Here is an 18,998-nt window from a genome sequence, read left to right as displayed (position 1 = left end):
TTTCTATCGATGGTATCAGCCCTTGGGATGTTCAGGATCCCGTTTTTTCCCTGGGCTGGGTGGTGGGGCCGAGCAGTGGCTCACGGGTGGTTTGCCTTTGATCAGCCCTGAGCAGGGAGGGCTCCTGCAGCTGCACTCCGAGCTGGAGATGTCTCAGCCACGGGCACCACAGAGAAACACACTTTCATGTCAAAATGACTTATAATAAGATTTTAAGTTGGTTCAGGGAGCCGGAATGAAATATTTAAACCCAGCATCACAGTAGCATTTTATTCTCATGAAAATGCTGAAATGCCATTTGCAAATCAGAGACGTTTTAAAATTTTGCTTTGAAACAGCGGCGTCTTCATGCAACTGTTTTGTGGCTTTTTTTTTTTTTTTTCCTTTCCAGGAAGAAACAAATCGTGGGGAAAAAAGCTGAGATGTTGGCCATTTCCTCCCAAATCAGATGTCTGCTCTTCAGTCTGTGCTGGTGAGTCTGTTTGGAGCCATCATTCCCATTTGGAGCAGGGAGAATCAGCCTGGAGAGCAGCCTACGCTGTTGCATCCAGCATTCAAATTACATTACCTTTGTTTCTTCCACTGACAACGAGACATTTAGGCTGGAGAACTCCACTGGGCATTAGTGCTGCTCTGAAGGGTCTGCATGATATGAAATAAATGTCATAAAAGAAACAGTGAGTTCTGGTATAAAAGCACAGCTGTCCTACTTTTTTTTTATTATCGGGGCAGTTTTCCCTTTCTTTAGGTACAGTTTATTCATTTGCAGTCCTTCATTTCCCTGTATATGTATATAGTGTCTTGTTAGACACAAGAAACCAGTCTCTCCTCAAGGCTCAGGTAATTCCTTATCCAAATCCTTGCTGTCCCCAAGCAGCACGTGGCTCTGGGCAGGTGGTCCAGAGCCACCCAAACTCTTCAGTGCCTGGGTCAGGAGGATGTTTTGGGCCATACTGAAAATAAGTCTCCAAATTTTGAGACATGAATTAAATTATTTTCTGTGAGAAAAGCAGGTTTTTAGGCAGTTATGGCCAAATTCAGCATTTGAGGTTCAAACTGTTATTAAGAAAAGGTTGTTCTATAACAGTGACCAAAATATAATCGAATTCAGTATCTTAGGATCAAAAAGCCCCAAATCCCTTAAGATGATGCCTGACTTTAAAAAAAAAAAAAAAAAAGGATCTTGTGGTTTGTGTACAGTTTGCTCATGGGGAGGTTTTAATACAAAATTCAAAGAACTGTAAGGAGAAAATGTTGGCAAGCAGCATAAAAAACTGCTTAAAAATAACATACGAATGTGTCAGAAGAAATGTGTATCATTTATCCAAAACACTGAGGACCCAAAATAGCTGAAAGAGGAGCACAGCAGGAATAAGAAAAATCCTTCCAAGCTGAAGGCAGGTCTAAACAGAGGGTGTACACATGTCATGATAGGATAATGTCATGATAGGATAAGATTTTAAGGCACAAAAGGCCGATATGGGAAGGACAGAGCTGGGAATTTTCTCATTCTAGGAGAAGCTCTGGTGGTCCAAGGGGGTTCTCTTTGGATCAAGCTGTTCCATACAGAACCAACATTTAGGAAGGTAGCAGATCTCTAGCCTGCAAATGTTGCTCTGCTAAACCCTCCCTCAGATTTGATCCAAATGAGCCATTGTGAAGTCTCTCAGGAGTTGTAAATGCAGAGAAATAAGAGGAATAAGAGAAAATCATAAAATCAGCTTCTTTCAGCAAGGCAATAATCAGCTCACACTGTCTCCAACTGATCCCCATTTCCCCCTTAGTTCACCCTTTCCCTGAGGGTTCAGGCCCTGCTTTTCTGATGATGATGCTCTCACAGCTCCTTCCAGCCCCCAAACCTGCACCAGCCTCTGCTGCTGCCTCTCTCAGAGCCCACCTGCACAGAAGGACCCCAAGGCAAGTAAATTCTCTCAGCCTGGAGAAGGGAAGGATTTGTGGAGGCTCTATAGCAGCATTTCAGTCCTTATAGGGGCTTCCAGGAAGGCTGGAGAGGGACTTTGGACAAGGGCCTGGAGGGACAGGACAGAGGGGAATGGCTTCCCACTGACAGAGAGCAGGGTTAGATGGGATATTGGGAAGAAATTCTTCCTTCTGAGCTTGGTGAGGGGCTGGGATGAAATTCCCAGAGAAACTGTGGCTGCCCCTGGATCCCTGGAAGTGTCCAAGGCCAGGGGCTTGGTGCAACCTGGTCTAGAGGAAGGTGCCCCTGCCCATGTCGGGGGGGGACAAGACGATCATTAGCATCCATTCCAACCCAAACCACTCTGTGATTCCATGAAATCTGGCAGTGATTCCTTCTGCCCTAAAAGCAGACCCTGCTTAATGTTCCCACCACGCTGATGGATCAGCACTTAAGGCACAGCCACCCCTGGAAAGCTCCACACAACTGTGGGGGGTTTGCTTCTGTGCCTTCCTCCCTCACCTGCCTCTTGCTGCTCCAAGCAGGGAGGCAGAACCCCCGTGAGCCTGGAGCAGGTGATCAGAGGGAATTGCTCTTCCTGGATCCAGCTCCTGCCTTTTGCCTGCTGGGAAGCTGCCAGGGAGAGGGGAGTGTAGGCACAGAATGAATAGCAGAAGAGATTGCAGGTAATTATGTTTCTTAAGCTGTTAACAGGATTGGCCATTTGATAAATGAGAGGATTTGGGAATGTTTTGTCACTGACAAGCCATTGTAAGATCCGAGTGGAAAGGGGAAGGTTTCTCTTGCGTAGCAGGAACAAGAAGGAAATTCTCCCAGGGTGTTTATGCACCATGAAATCCAGCTGAAACCTGGGTGCCAGCACATGGAGTTGAAAGAAGAGATACAGGAATCCCGCTGAAAAAAACCCCACCAGGTCTCTTCCACGCAGGTGCCCCTCCCCTGCCCCCGGAGGCTTCTGTTCTTTTATGGTGAGCCCCCACCTCCCTCCATATGAAATTTGGTGACATCAGGGCCCCTCCAATCCCTCCATCTGCTTTTCAGCGCTCTGAATCCCTCTGTCTTCCCTCTGGTCCCCTCAAGCTCTTGGTTTGCTTTTGTGTTCCCTGCTGAGCTGGAGAGGCAAGAGGGAAACCAGCCCTGCTCTGTTGGTCCAGCTCCAACAATGCCCCTTGGGTGGGTTTGGGCACCCCTAGAGCCCCTCTGTTTCTTTTCCAGTTCTCTTATTTGATGTGACTTTCAGGGGGCCTCAGAGCTTTCAATCTGATGCTGGTGGCCCCCACTCTTGGAAATTCATGCTTTGGTGTTCTCAGGAGCTTCCCACGTGCTCCGTGGGCCCTCGGGACTATGGGTCTCATCCCTCAGCAGGGAGGGAAGGGCAGGACCCAAGGCAGCTCCTGTTTGTGTGTAAGAGCAAAGGAAAAGAGAAAGGCTCTTCCAAATCTCCAGAACAGCTTTTGACTTCTTTGCTTCACCTATTTTTCAGCAGCCAAACTGATGCAGGAGCTGTGGGACAAGCTGAGGGCGAGGAGCAGGGCAAGTCTTCTCCAGAGATCAAGTAAACAATGCCCTGAATAAACTAAAAGTCATCTTATCTCAGTTGTGGCTTGCTCCACTTCTGATTTCCAAGAGGAAAACCATCCCAGTGTGATGCCAGCACACTTGATTCCTGCTCAGCACTTCCTGTAGTGTGACCCCCCAGCAAGGGCTGCAGGGAACTGGTTTCACAGACCTTTCCTCCTGTGGCAGCTCCTTAAGGGGTAAATGAAGGCAAAACCCAGTTCCTGCCCCTTCAAAAAAGGTCTCTGGAAAACAAGGTCACTCACTCTGTGCAGCTCAAGCTGGAGTCTGAAATGCTGCCCCAAGCAGCTGGTGGAGGGCAGGCATGAGGTGAAACAGCAGCTATTCTTAGTAAGAAACACTTAGGAAAGCAGAGAAACAGCAGGAAAGAAACTCCAGGCACTTTTCCTCTACAAACCATAGGACTCAAAGCCCTGTTTTCACCCAAGCAGGAGCAGATGTGCCCACTGGATTTGTGCCCACTGGATTTGTGCCCCCTTGCTCCAGCACCCCCCAGCCAAGCCCAGGGCATCCCTTCTGCACACACAGAGGAGACAGAGCTCCAGTCACAGCTGGGCAAGGCAAAACCTCTCCCAAAGCTCAGCCAGAAGCCCAGGGCAGCCATGGGCACTCAGGTGCCACGTTGAACGGGCTGTAGTTCAAGCACAGAGGTGACTGTTCTTGCCAGCACAACTGGGAAAGGAAGATGGTTTGCCAACCCCCTCCTGGGGCAGCACATGGATGAGGGAGAATTCCCAAAGTAACCTGACCCACAGGGGCAGCCCTGGCCATTTATAAAGCCATTTATAAACCCCTTGCCAGCCTTGGAAACTGGAATGGTCAGGAAAAGCTTTCACCTACAACAAGGAGCATCTGACAAGGGAGGCTGAGCCAGTGCCACCTTTGGTCAGAGCCAGCCCAGGACAATCCCACAGGTACCCCCAGTCCAGGAGATGGTCCCAGTCCAGAAGGCAGCTCCAAACAGCCCCAGTTCAGCAGCCCCACCAGGGTGTTCCCCTCAAACAGAGACTGGGAAAGGAACTCTTCAGCTCAGATTTAACTCTGCTCCTCCTTGTTTAACCCACACCAGCCTTTCCCATGGGGACAGCATGGTCCAGCTCCCACACCTGCAGGGCAGGACTGTGATTTCACTGCAGAGACCTGGAAACATCCCCACTACCACCACTTCAGTCGTGGGGGGCCCTGCAGAGGCAGCTGGGATCCCCCTGCCTCTGGGACCAGCAAGGGAGCCCCTCCAGGTCCCCTCCTTCGGACCTTCTGGGCACAACTGACTCCCCAGCAATGGGGTACAGAGGCCCCCAAAGCCTTGTTGGCATTTAGTTTTGGTCACTCACCACTTCAGGACACTGATGTGACATTTCCCCTGCCCAGATCCAACCTTGCTGCCCACATTGCCAGAGCTCTGCTCCCACCAGGGATTTCTGAAGCTTTGTGGCAGCAAAAAGCATCATTTGTGCTGGAAGAAAAGCTCTTCACCAGTAAATGAGGGCACATCAGAGCAACACAGGTCTCTCTCACACCCCAAGGCCCAGGTCAGTCTCCTGCCATGCAAACTCCAAACTAAAAAGCGCTTTTTGGGAACGGGACTGCAGGTGAGGAAGAGCCTAAAATCCCAGCAGTTTCCCCAGATGGAAGAAGCTCTCACTCCAGTGCAAAGCTGCCCATGGCAGCTCCATTCCCATCTCAGGGACCAGACCAACTGCCCTTTTGGAGAAGAGGATGATGTTCCTCGTGCAGTCATTCCTGGGCTCATCCACCCTCCTCTCTGCCACATATCCCTGCAGTCCAAAAGTGCCACAGACCCTAAGAGAGCACCAAGCATCACACACAGAGGAGTTCAACTCCCCATGTCCCAAGACAAGTTGGGGAGAGTAATACACCAGCAGTCTCTTTGTAGCCCCCCAAACCCTGGCCCTACATCCCCCACTCCCTGTGCCAGCATGTTTTAATTGTGCTGTAGAGTCCAGGCACCTTCCCAGCCCCAGGGAAAAACCCTGGAGAAAAATGTGAGGGGCTAAAGAGCCTCAGGCAGGGAGTGAGAGCCTCAAACCACAGCATTGGGTGAAAAATGGGAAGAGCCTGTGCCAAGACAGAGGGATGTCTGACCCTGGGAATGGAGAAGCTGCTCCAGGTCCAAGGTGAGATAATTAAAATTATTGCATTTTCCAGAGACAGAAGGAAAAGGACAAGCACAGAGCCCTGATGCTGTAGCTGCTCCAGAGGGGCAGTGGGAACTTGGAGAGGGCATGGATGGAGGGGAGAAAGGAACCAGCCAGCAAGGCCTTGGAGGTGAGGCAATTAATAGGTTAATTTTTCACAGAGGAGGGAAAGGCAATAAAATCAAACTTGCTTCCAACAACATATGAAGAAAAATACAAGGACTTGAAAGGGCACAGGACAGACTTACAAACATCAGGGCTCTTTCCCTTCAGCAGTTGTTTCTGGAAAAGAAGGAAAAGCCCCCTCACCTCCATCTCTCCCTCCAGCAGCTCTGCACAACCAGAGCAACAAACCCCACCGGAGGATGTGGCTGCTGCCTCCAGCCCTCAGTGCTGTCCTTGGCCTCTCCTCAACCACAGCAGCTCCTGCTGCAAAAATCACATGGTCACATTCTATTCTCTTTCAGTAAAACTGAGGTAGCATTAAAAAAAAAGAGCTGCAATTAAACTCCTCCTTTTTCTCCCTCCATATCCACCAGCACCACCGCCAGTTCTGGTGCTGGAAACCTTCTTTCTTTCAATTCCCCTTGTGGTTCTGTCCCAAGATGTGAGTTCCCTTCCCTTGGAAGTGCTCAGTTCCAGATTTGTGTGTGTGTTTTTCCATACCAAGGTCTGTAAGTAACTTTACTCCAATCTATTTATAGTTTTTTGAAGCTGTTGCCCAGGTTAAGCTCCATGTAGTGGTCAGAACTGGGCACTGAGATTAAGAAAGGACTTCGGCTTTTTAATGTTTACAAAGAGAAAAGGGAGGAATTCAAAGTATTTTCTTCATTTCAAGTGACTTTTGGTGCCCCCCCAAGCCTTCTCTGAGGTTCTGAGCACAAAGCAGAGCCCTCTGTCTCAGTGTCTACCCCTCCAAGGCTTCTGTGTCCATTATGGGTTCCAAAACTTGTGTATGAATATTTTTATGCCCCGTGGAAAATCAAGGTATCACAGAATCCTGGAATGGTTTGGGTTGGAAGGGACCTTAAAGACCATCTGGTTCCAAGCCCTTAATTAAAGGGCTGTCTTAGCAAATAGGCACCGAGTTGGAAGCCTTCAGTGAGATCATAAGGCAGCATAATCTGAGGGATGAGCAAAATGAGTCAGGAAAGAATTACAATTTCATAGAATCATGGAATGGTTTGGCTTGGAAGGGACATCAAAGCTCATCCAGCTCCAAAGCCACCTTCCACTAGCCCAGGTTACTCCAAGTCCCATCCAACCTGGCCTTGGACACTTCCAGGGACCCAGGGGCAGCCACAGCTTCTCTGGGGAACCTGTGCCAGGGCCTCCCCACCCTCACAGGGAGCAATTTCTCCCAATATTCCATCTAACCCTGTCCTCCTTCATCTTAAGACTATTCCCCTTGTCCTGTCCCTCCATCCCTTGTCCCCAGTCCCTCTCCAGCTCTCTTGGAGCTCCTTTAGGGCTCCAAGTTCTCCCCAGAGCCTTCTCTTTTCCAGGTGAACCCCTCCAGCTCTCCCAGCCTGGATACACAGGAGAAGTGCTCCAGAGGAAGGCCCAGCCAGGGCAGCATTCCTGGTGCACCAACTCTTTTCCAAACGCTCTTCAGCCAAGGCTGGAAAGGCCGGGCTGGTCCCTCCCTCCGGCACCGCAGCACTCCACGGGATAACTGAGATTCTCGATTTAATCTACTGGAAAGAGTTTTGAAACAACGAGAAGGGAGCCCCATGAATATGCAGCAAATACAGTGGGACCCTGCTGGCTGCTGCAATGGCTCATTACTGCTGCACAGCCCAGCCAAGGATCCTGAGCTGCTGCTGCTGCTCCTCCCAGGGAACGTGCCTCGGTCGGACCGTCGGAGCAGCGCGGGATGTGTCACCCCATATGGTTTGCCTGAAGAGGCTGTTTCACTTAATGGTTCTCATGTTTCCATGGAGCCTCAATATTCCCCAGCAGACACTCACTGGAGCACTCTGGAGCAGCCTTGGTACCAGCAGAGTGCTGGGTACTTACAATTAAAAGCGGATTACAGAAAAATAATAATGAAGTTGAAATTCGAAGAGAAGGATGCACGAAATGTCCTCCCTGGAATAAGGTTGGTACACCTAACTCCCTACAATTTTATTTTTTTTTAATGGCAAGTGTCACTCACAAAATAATTTTATGTGCCTGAAAAAAATTAATCAAAATCACTGGAAGGAAAGTGGTGCAAGATTAAGTATCCACAAAATACATCTGGGAACCAGAGACCTCTTGGCAGAAGGGATGGAAGGAAGGAACTGGGACTCACATTCCATCTGCTAATAATGAAAATGAAGAGATACACTGGTGTGAGAACAAGGGAAAGGTTCACTAAGGAAAAGCCCTGCAGCTTGGAAGTTATAAGAAAAGAAAGCCATGGGGCTTTAAGGTATAAAGAACACAACAATCATCCTACTCAAACCAAAGGGCTCACACCTGTAGTGGCTGCTATGGGAAAACCTTAAAGCAGAGGAGAAAAATATATCCCTGGAAGTGTCCAAGGCCAAGGTTGGACAGGGCTTGGAGCAACCTGGGCTAGTGGGAGGTGTCCCTGCCCATGGCATGGACTTGGAACAAGATGAGCTTTGAGGTCCCTCCAACCCCAACCATTCTGTGGTTCTGTGATTGTCTGGCAGTGGTGTCAGGTGGGAACAAGAGGTCACAGCTCTGATCAAGGAGTGAGGCCCCTGCCATGTTGTGAGGAGGCCCCAGGCACAGGAGGGCCTGGGGAGCAGGAATGGCTTTTGAAAGAGAGGGCAGATGGGCCACCTGGACTTCAGTGATCACAGTCCCTGTCCTGCTTGCCTTCCCTCCAGCCTGCTGCTGTTGTCCCAGGGTGTGTCTCTTGAGTGGGGAAGCACAGGCAGCCCTGCCTGGACAGAGCTTTCCCCACCTGCTGCTGGGGAAGAGAACAGCATTCCAGGATCCTCATCCCCTTCTGGGGCCTGGGATCTACAAATAATGAGGTTTATGGTAACAGCATGATGTTTTCATCCTTTATAAAGACCTCAGTCTGAGCACACAGGCTGTGCTGGGGGTCTCATGTGTTTACTGCCAGCCCTGGCTGGTGCTGGGCTCCATTCCACCCTCTTAACAGGCATCACTCTTGAACAAGCACCAATCTCTCCAGCTCTATTTTCCCTGGTCCCACCTGTGCCTGTTCAGCTATTTCTGCTTCTCTTCCTACCTTGCATCTGTTTGCCTTCCAAGTCCTCCCACCTGCCTTGCTTCTGAGCTCTGGCAGCACCAAGTCTGGCTCCTCTGCTCAGCACTGCAGGTAAAACCTGCACCAGGAGTGGTGCCTGTTGTTGGACAAGGTCTCTGTAGGTACAGAGCTGAACATACTGACACAGAGGGAGACTCAGGACACAGCAGATTTCAAAGGAAAAGAAAGAAATGCACATTTTTTCATTGGGGTTATTCCCTTTTTAAATTTCAAGCCCTTAATTCAAATACTAAGACTCTGATTTGTCAAAAGTGGATTATATGGCATTGCTGTTGGGGGGGTTATTTATATACATATTCAATATTAAACATAGAATCACAGGGTGGTTTGGGTTGGAAGGGACCTGAAAGCTCACCCAGTGCCACCCCCTGCCATGGGCAGGGACACCTTCCACTAGCCCAGGTTGCTCCAAGCCCCGTCCAACGTGGCCTTGGACACTTCCAGGGATCCAGGGGCAGCCACAGCTTCTCTGGGCAACCTGTGCCAGGGCCTCCCCACCCTCCCAGGGAACAATTTCTCCTGTATATCTGACCTAAATGTCCCTTCCTCCAGTTTGAACCCGTTACTCCTTGCCCTATAACTACAGTTCCTGATGAATGACATATAATAACTTATAATACAAAGAGATATGTATGTATTTAAAACATTGGGAAAATGGTATCTTTTTCCTAATCCTCTTGCCATTTTACCTGACACTCTAAAAAAATATGAAAAATATCACAGAGTCAAACACTCAACATGGAACCTTAAAAAAATTGACTGATGTAGTCAAAGTTTTGTAGTGACATCAGCAAAGGAAAACAAAGCCCAAAATGTCAAACAGCAGAATGACACAGAACTGGGAGTAAATCAATTGCCAGGAAAACTCCTGACCTATATGAACAGGAGCAGGAAACAAAGGAACCTCAGCCTAAAATCCATGGCTGACAGAGCTTAGCACAAGAAAGTTATGTTTGCAGAAGAAATCCTAGCAACAGTACGGGGTCACTGCTCGGTGCAGGCAGGAGAATTGGGGAGGATTATGCAGAAAATGCAGAAGTGTTCAGACTTTTAGTCGGTATTTGGAAAGAAGGATGATTTGCTTTCATTGCTTGAAGATGATGAAATACTTTCCAGTCTATTAGTAACCGAGAGAGATGTTGGAACCCGTCAGCAATGAACATTTTTAAATCAGCAGGCTCAGGAGCCCCAGCACTGTTGGCAGAGGAGCTCTGGGGCTGCTGCTGGTGAATGTTAATGGCAGCAGATCTGTAAATGCCCAACTTATCAAAATCTATTAAACCCGAAGGGAATCAATGAACCATCAGAGGAAAGAGCAACTCTGGGTCAGAGCAAGGGAGGGGATTTTTTTCATCCTGTCTGTCATTAGTGTAACTTGGAGTCACAGAGAATCACAGGCTGGGTGAGGCTGAAAGGACCACAGTGGCTCATCTGGAGCCACCTCCCTGCTCCAGCAGGGCCATCCCAGAGCACATGGCACAGGATTGTGTCCACATGGGTCTGGAATATTTCCTAACAAACCAGAGCCACCATCTCTCCCAGGTTTGTTTAACCTGACAGCTCTGAGGCACAGAGGTGTCACTCAGGAGTCACTCAGACCAAATTTTTCTTCTCCAAAAGGCAACTTTGACTTCTGGGCTGGACTGACACCCACTGGAGATGAGAAAGTCAAACAAAAAAGGGATCTTGGCTCAAGCCCTGCTCCATCACTGCCCACATGCCAGTTTTCTGAGCAGGATGTAGGTTTTGTGAAGCTTTTCCTGAGGTGTGACTGGGCACGAGAAGAGCTGGATTGTGGCCCTAAAATGGCCCAAAAGGATACACAGAAACCCAGGAGTGCTGAGATGTGGCTCTCCAAGCCAGGAGCACTCCCTGTCCCAAACACACAGGAATCCACACCTCTGTTGGCTTCAAGTGCCAGCAGGAGATTTATATTAAAGAAGCTTAACTGCCTCTTCTTTCTAGTAAGCAGAGTTAGAAGGGAAGTGAATTAAATCAGTGTATACTTTAAACCACTGTGTAAGTTACTCACAGGCCTAAATGGGGCTAGGAAGCCTTATTAGTACCAGATTCCCTTCCTGCTTCAGAGGACCATCAAAGACATCACAAAGCCACAGAACTTTGTCTTTGGAACACACTGATGTTTTCAACCCCTCCCAAAGAGCGTTGCACTAAACAAGCTTGCTCATAGTGGAAGTTGTAATACTCTGTTGGATCTCCCATTAATGTAATGAGGCCTCACTGGAAACAGAAGAGCAGAAAAAAAAAAAAAAGATTAATCAAAATCCTGCGTGAATTTATTTATGGATCACAAAAAATGTTTCTGGAATATCCAAGACATGGTCGAGGGATAAAGTTAGATCAAGTTCGGATTTATCTCGATTACCTAACCTGGCATTAAAATCCTTTCCACTGATCAGCAAACAGAGGGATAAAAAGATTTCAGAGACATTATGTAGGTCTGGAATAATTCCCAATACGGGTTCCTATAAGAAGAGGAATTGTGGGAGGAATACAAATATTAATCAGAAGAAAAGGTTCTAAATTGGGAAACTGCTCTGGCAATGAGACAAAAGGCTAAGTCATTAGTGTAACAACCTCTAATCCCTATCAGAGCAGCCAGTCTCATGACAGAGATGGACGTGAAATGGCTTTCTCCATAAATATTTCAGTTTTGATTAATTCCAACATTCTATGTCTGGACGTAACAAATATGTTGTGAAACATATCATGAAAAAACAGAGACATTTGGCTGAACAATCCGAAACCGTGTAGAAAACTCATTTTTGAGGAAACGGAGAAACACATTTTAAAGCTGTTTTCTTCTTAACTTGATGCAGAAAATTCCCCGGTGCCCAACTCTTTAAAATAACTTCTGCCCAAAAAAGCAGTCTATCTAATTAAGTCCAGAACCACGCTACCGTTTTGACCCTGATTTCCATTGGCAACTCCCTGACAGGCACCAAAATACCTTATTAAATTTTTCTAGGGATGGCAGTTCGGATTTATAAAAAAAAAAAAAAAAAAAAAAAAAAAAAGTAAATATTTTCTAGGTCAGAAAAGGCAAGAAATGGCAGGAACAGTCCTGCAGTCCCAGAATTCACACTGAGCATCAGGCAGTAAGCTCGGAGTCCTGCTTTGGTGACAAGTACTCATGTAAAGCAGATCATCCCTACCCAGAGACTGAAGCACATCCATATGCATAGCAAAGCTCCCAGATTACTCCCAGCTCTCTCTTTTTCGCCTGTAATTACAAATCTTTTCCTTTCAGAGGCTGTGCCTGTCTAAGAAGCTCCTGTGACAGTACAACTGTGTTGGGGCCACAGACAGAAGTGGATCAGAGTGGATCCCAGGTAAGAATGTGTTTGGGGAAGAGTGTTTTTGAGGCAGCTCCTCCTGTCCCAGGTTTCTGGGCATGATTGTGATCCAAAGGGACTGGGGACAGAAAAGGGTGAAAACTGCTGGATTCTCACCCTGGCAGTGGAAGAAATGGACCTGTAATGGTGGTCTGTGCTTGAGGTGCTTAATAAAGCAGGAATTTCCTGGAGGAGAGGGGAGTTGCAGCGCTCTCTGTGAGCAGGGACAGCAGCCAGGGAATGGCTGGAGCTGTGTCAGGGCAGGCTCAGGTTGGATCTCAGCCAAAGGTTCTTCCCCCAGAGGCTGGTTGGGCACTGCCCAGGCTCCCCAGGGCAGTGGGCACAGCCCCAAGGCTGCCAGAGCTCCAGGAGGGTTTGGATGATCCTCTGGGGCACAGGGGGTGACTCTTGGGGATGGGCCTGTGCAGGGCCAGAAGTTGGACTGGATGATCCTTGTGGGTCCCTCCCAACTCAGGATATTCCATGATTCTATGGTTTTACCACGTTTCAACTCGACCTACTTTACAATAAAGGATATAAAAGTTGCCATCAAATTTTCCCTCACGTAAAGGTTTTCCACTTCTGACATTATTATGGGCTTCTTATGTAATGCTGAAGTGTATTTTGAAGACAGATGCATTAGGTTCCAATTTTGCTTTTAAGTAGTGCTCCCAATCTAATTAAATCATCATTCCCTGAGTTTGCACCCTGCAGATGAGCAATGCTGCTTTCCAGAGCACTCCATGTCCTGAGCACTGTGAGCCAAATTCATGGCTGCCTAAGCACACAGAAAATACCTGCAAGCATTTAAGAGCCAGGTGGAAATACCCTGGGGAGAGTCAGCAGAGTAACTCAAAACAGAAACAAGTGTTTCTCTAAAGCATGAAATGAAGGAGGAAAATATATCTGAACAAACTGGAAAATGAAAGCAGGATTGAAAGAGGAAAGTTTGGCACCACTACACACAGTTTTATACTAAACTAAACTGAGCTACAGGAGCAGCCACATTCATAACTCAGTTGTCCCCCATATCAAAGAGCTGGAGATGTTCTCCAGCTGCCTCTCCACAGCACTGCATATCTTGTCAGCTACTCCTGGGAGCTAATTCATCCAAACTCTCCCTGTTTGGGTCACTTCTGATGGCATTCAGGATCCCCTCAGTAACAGGAACTTTGGGACAGGCTCCCCAGGGCAGTGGTGGAGTCACCACCCCCGAGGTGTTCAGAGAACGAGCAGACGTGGTGCTTTGTGACGTGCTTTAGTGGGCATGGGAGGGCAATTCTGGGGCTGTTCAATCAAAGGTTGGACTTGATGGCCTTGGAGGTCTTTTCTGCCCTTAATGATTCTGGGGTTCAGTGACTGAAACACCAGAAAAACCCAGGGAGTTTGGCCAGAGGGAACTGACCCGGCTGAACACGGGTTTTAGCAATTCCAGCCTTCAAAAACCACCAGAGCATTGCTCTGGCAAAGACTGGAGTCAGCAGGGGATTCCAGGACCTCCAGTATATCCAGCCAGGAGCCCTGGGAGCAGCTGGACTGCTCATGGCCTCCAGGACTCCTTTCCTTCAGGGAGCTCTGAGGTGCTGGAGATCATGAGCTGCAAAAGCTGGTCTCTGTTCCCTGTTCTGGACATTACCTGTGCTAGTGAACACTGGTTTATGGCTATCAGCAGTCTTCCCTCATTTTCTAAAATTTCTGCACAGGATTTTTCTCCCTCCCTTTCCTTCTCCTTCTTCCAAGTCCATGTTGGAGCATCCCACACTTCTGCTCCTGAGATCCCAGTCATGGTTCTCTCCTCGTGGTGCCCCACTGACACAAGGACAGATGGTGGTGGGGTGCACACCAGTTTCAGGCTCACAGTCTCTGTTCTGGCCTAGAAATTGTCTTTATTGTCCTCCTTACCTGCCTGGAAGTCCTTCCCAGGTACCTCCACCTGGCTTTTGACAGCTGAAGGAGCCTCCCTAATTCCGTTTGGCAGGACAGTGACTTCCCAGCAGCCTCCCAGCAACTCTTAATTCATTTATACTTCTGACCTCCACAACAGCCTCAGGCAATAAGTTCTGCAATTTAATAATCAGTTATATGAGAATGTATGACTTTCTGATTTAGACCTGATGCCCCATAATTTTATGGGTTATCCTGCACTTCTCCTATTCTTAAAAAAAGTAGCCACCCTCTCTTACTGTTTCCTAACTCATGGTCTCTGTCCCATGGCTGACTGTTTTCTGTCCAGATTCAAAAACCATTCTGTCCTCATCTACTTTCTGTGGGTGGAATTCAGATTAAAAAAATTTGATTTAGTGCTGGAGTTTAGGTATCTACCTCATAGATTGACACCTACAGGTAGAAACCTAAATTTAGGTGTCTAAATCTCTGAGCTAAATAACTCCCACCCACCCTTTTTAGTTCTATTTTATTCTATGTGAAGACAGGATGAACAGAATTGCAGATATTAATCAATAGGTGGGTTTGCCAAACATTTATACAGTGACATAATCACATAATGGTGTTTTCCTGTTCCTTTTTCCCTTTTCTAAAAATGTCTCTCATTCAGCTGGAATGTTTTATTGCTGTGGCCGTTGTACCAATGTTTTCATGGAGTTTTCCTACAGCAGCTCCATTTCTGGGTGATAACAACGTTCTGTTCACTCCATAATTGAGGGAATACAATATAGAATTGAGTATGTATATTCCCAGAGAAACTACTTTGCATTTATTAGCGTTGACTTTCCCATCCGCTCCTGACACGGTCCCTCACTGCCACGAGAACCATCTGCTTCCCTTCCCAGGGTCAGCCTGGGCTGTCTCAGCTCATTTCTTGTCATCCACAAATTTTACCACTGCAATATTCACCCCCCTTTCCGAATCCTAAATCAAAGAGTTGCATGACTAAGCTGCAGAGTTCCTTTCACCAGGAAAACCCATCTTTTCTCCCACTTTTTGTCCCATTTTGTCTCCATCTTATTTACTTACAAGAGGACATCTTATTATCCCAGCTTAACTACTTTAAGAGTCTTTGAGGAAAGACTTATTGACATTTGTTTGGGAGTCCATGAGCACTTTATCAACGAGATCAGCCTTACCTACAAGCTTGTTGACATCTTCAAAGAGTTCAAATAGATTTATGAGACACAGGCTCCTTCTGCAAGAACTGTAATGACTTTTTCCAAATAAATCACACTTATGAAATTGCCTACTGGTTCTCTTCTTTATTATTGTAGTTTTTACCCACTTATTCAGTTTGGAAGAGAGATTTACTGATCTCTGCTTTTCCACATTTGTCCTGGAGACCTTTTTCTCAAGGCTGAAGACACATTTGCCACTTTCCATCCTTCTTGCAGTGTGGTCAACTTAAATGACACTTTTCATGCTACATTTAGCTTTCTCTTAATCTAGTGTTTGAGGTCTTTCAGAACTCCTGATTGAGTATCATCTTATCTTGGTGCTTTCTGACTGCTCATTTTACTGATTTGTTCCAGAATGTCCTCTGCTGGAACTTCATTTAGGGACAATTCCTCATGCTCTCCACGGCTTCACCACTAATGCACCCCTTTCCAGCCTCCCTCTGTAATTTGTTCCCTATTATTACAGTTTCCTACCCTTCTGCCAAGTTTCTGAGGCATTTATTATGTCAATAATTTCCTTTGAAATCATTCTAGTTCACCTCTTTTGGGCTTCAGAGTTACAGCCCTTGTATAGATATACTTTTACATTTTTTATTGATCTAATCGCCCATTTTTCAAGGAACCTGCTTAACTGGGGCTTTAATTGCTGAGACCATTCTCTGCTATTTCCTTCCTGCATGCTATTGATTTCACTTCTTCCATTTTTCTACATTACACGAATTTCCTCATTTCTCTGGAAGAGCAGTTGGATCTGGAGCCATGTGCAGTTGTTTATTTGGTGAGTTTCCACAACTGTCAACTATAAAAATACCTCATTGCTTTTGAATGTTAAAGCCTAGTTTGCAATCTAGTCCATGTTGATTTATGTAGCTTATCTCTCTTGTAAAAGCCACCTCACCAACGACTGAGAATCTGCCCGTCTGGTACCGTGAAAATTTATAACAGTGATTCCACTTTCCTATTCACTCCTCTCCTCAGTACCCACATCACTCACACCACCAGCTCCCTCTAGCACCAAGTGTGGACACAAAAGTCCAGCAGAGCCCTCAACAGCACTGCAGAAAATGAGATTTTCTCCCGTGTTTTATAATACATTCCATTAACACCTCCCAGTATGAGACTTTTGTGATTGCTCACTCATGTTTAATTTTTTATTTTCTCTAATTCCCATATCTGTTCCTGGCACGCTTCAGGCAGACAGTTGTACCTTTTTTTAATATATTTTGGTAGATGTTTTCTCTTTCATAAGTGTGGCACAGAGCAGTTCTTTCTATTTATTTGTTGATTTCTGCATCACTGTCTCTGGTTTCTCAAGCTCATTCGAAATCTGATCTTGACCTTCAAAGTGCACCCCAGTTTCCCCAAAAATTTTATGAGTTAAAACATGCAGGTCATTAATTAAAAAATTGCATAGAACTGGGGACAGGACACACAGCAGCAGGGCTGCAGTAAAACAGCCTCCCAGTCACAGGGCAGAGTTGCCACCCACGTTATCCCCAACCATGGGAAGGTCAACAGGGGGAAGTGCTGGATTCTGCCCTGGGATGGGGCAAACTGGATGGATGAACAGACTGGGAATGAGAGGTTGGAAAGCAGTGCTGGGAAAGGGCCCTGGGGGTCCTGGTGGGTGGTCACTTGGCCCTGAGTCAGCAGTGCCCTGGCAGCCAGGAGGGACAACCCTGTCCTGGGGCATCAGGGAGGGGATTGTCCCACTCTGCTCTGCCCTGGGGTGGCCTCACCTCAACATTGGGGCAGTTTGGGGGGACACAATGGAAGGAAGGGATTGAGCCATTGGAGAGTGTCCAAAGGAGGGACAGGGAGATGGGGAAGGGCCTTGATTTGAAGCCATGTGAGGACACTGAGGGCACTTGGTGTGTTCAGCTGGAGCAGAGGAGACTGAGGGGAGACCTCAGTGCAGTTCCAACTGCCTGGGCAGGGGCAGAGGAGGGGCAGGGACTGAGCTCTGCTCTGGGGGCACCAGGGACAGCAGCCAGGGAATGGCTGGAGCTGTGTCAGGGCAGGCTCAGGTTGGATCTCAGCAAAAGGTTCTTCCCCCAGAGGCTGGTTGGGCACTGCCCAGGCTCCCCAGGGCAGTGGGCACAGCCCCAAGGCTGCCAGAGCTCCAGGAGGGTTTGGCTGATCCTCTGGGGCACAGGGGGTGACTCTTGGGGATGGGCCTGTGCAGGGCTGAGGGTTGGACTGGATGATCCTTGTGGGTCCCTTCCAACTCAGCATATTCTGGGATTCTGGTAAAATCACACACCTTCTAAATGATGGAGTGCAAGCTCTGAGCTGCACAGGGCCACCCTGGACAAGGAATTTGGCTGTGGTTTCTCCCTCGTTCCTGGATCCAGAGTCCAGCAGGGGGGCTGCTGCTGGACGGGCTATTTTGAGCACAGTGCAGAGCACTGTTGCTGGGAGCTCACTCAGTGCCTCTGATCATGGCACTGTGAATCTGCCCACACAACTGCAATAAATCTCCTTGCCCCAGGACACTCTGGCTTTTCTCTGCTTGCACAATGCAACCATCCATTAGAGGAAGGGCTGCAACAGATGGGCTCTCCCTTCTCCAGAAACAAGGTAAGTGTCTCACCCAGCCAGAAATACTGGGCACACTGATACAGACCATATTTCTTTAGTCTGCTTCTGAGAGAATCATGTGGAACAGTTTCAAAAGCTTTCCTAAAGCAAAATATGTCCCATCTGCTGCCTCGTCTTCATCTACTAGACATTATTTTCTCAAAGAAGGAAATTACAGTAAGATTGCACGATTAATTCTCGGTAAATCTATGTCCTTTTTTTTCCCCTTTTATCTTCTATTTGCTTTAAATTGATCATATAATATTTTTTCAGACTTATTTCTGGGAAGAGTGGTCTCTCATTCTCTGGTTTCTCTTTTTTTTCAAGAGAGTTACAATGTGTTTGCCTCTCGACAGCGCTCAGTGGTCTCACCTGCCTTCCACGAGGTAGGGCAGTCACTAATGCTCCAGTAATTGCTTCAGCTCCTGCCTGCACTGCCCACATGGCTCTCACAGCACATTCCCAGAGCTGTCTGGGGCCAGAGCTGCTAATCTGGAGAGGCAAGGAGAGAACAAATATAAAGCACAAAACCAGTGTAAAAGGACATGAGGGATAAGACCCAGCTCAGAGTGTTTGCTCTGCTCTCACAATTGATGGTTTAGTACAGAATCATGGAATGGGTTGGGTTGGGAGGGAGCTTAAAGACCATCTCTGCCACGGGCAGGGATAACCTCCACTACACCAGGGAGCTCCAAGCCCCATCCAATGTGTCCTGGAGCCGTTCCAGGGACGGGGCAGCACATCAGGACACCGTATTAACACAGCAGGACGGTGCCTCCCAGCCGGGGAAAATCAAGCTGCCAGCTCCAGGAAGGCTCTACCTGAAAACACATTTTCAGTTGAGAACCTTCGCTCCCCTGTGCTGCTGGGGGTTTAAACACCAGGAGCACAGTGGCAGCTGCACACGTGATGACAGGTTTGCTGACTTAGAGGGAGACGACGCCGGGGCCTCTCACCAGACACCCGGGGAGTGCCGGGGAGGAGCACGAGGTCCCGCCGCATGTC

General features: G+C 47.8%; 1 long non-coding RNA gene across 2 annotated transcripts in view; it reads right to left on the bottom strand.

Moving 5' to 3' along the window:
* Nucleotides 1-396: 396 nt before the first annotated feature.
* Nucleotides 397-18,998, bottom strand: part of LOC127473784 (uncharacterized) — a 41,786-nt gene continuing 23,184 nt past the window's right edge. For both annotated transcript variants that reach the window (XR_007905595.1, XR_007905597.1), the window contains one exon: nucleotides 397-642. This is a non-coding gene — a long non-coding RNA (uncharacterized LOC127473784). The remainder of the gene's footprint in view (nucleotides 643-18,998) is intronic.

Source organism: Manacus candei, unplaced genomic scaffold (genome assembly GCF_025592945.1).
Source record: "Manacus candei isolate 608988 ecotype Guabito, Panama unplaced genomic scaffold, ASM2559294v1 h1tg000037l, whole genome shotgun sequence".
Lineage (NCBI taxonomy): Eukaryota > Metazoa > Chordata > Aves > Passeriformes > Pipridae > Manacus > Manacus candei.
Note: the sequence above shows the minus strand (reverse complement) of the source record. Positions and strands in the feature narration are given on the sequence as shown.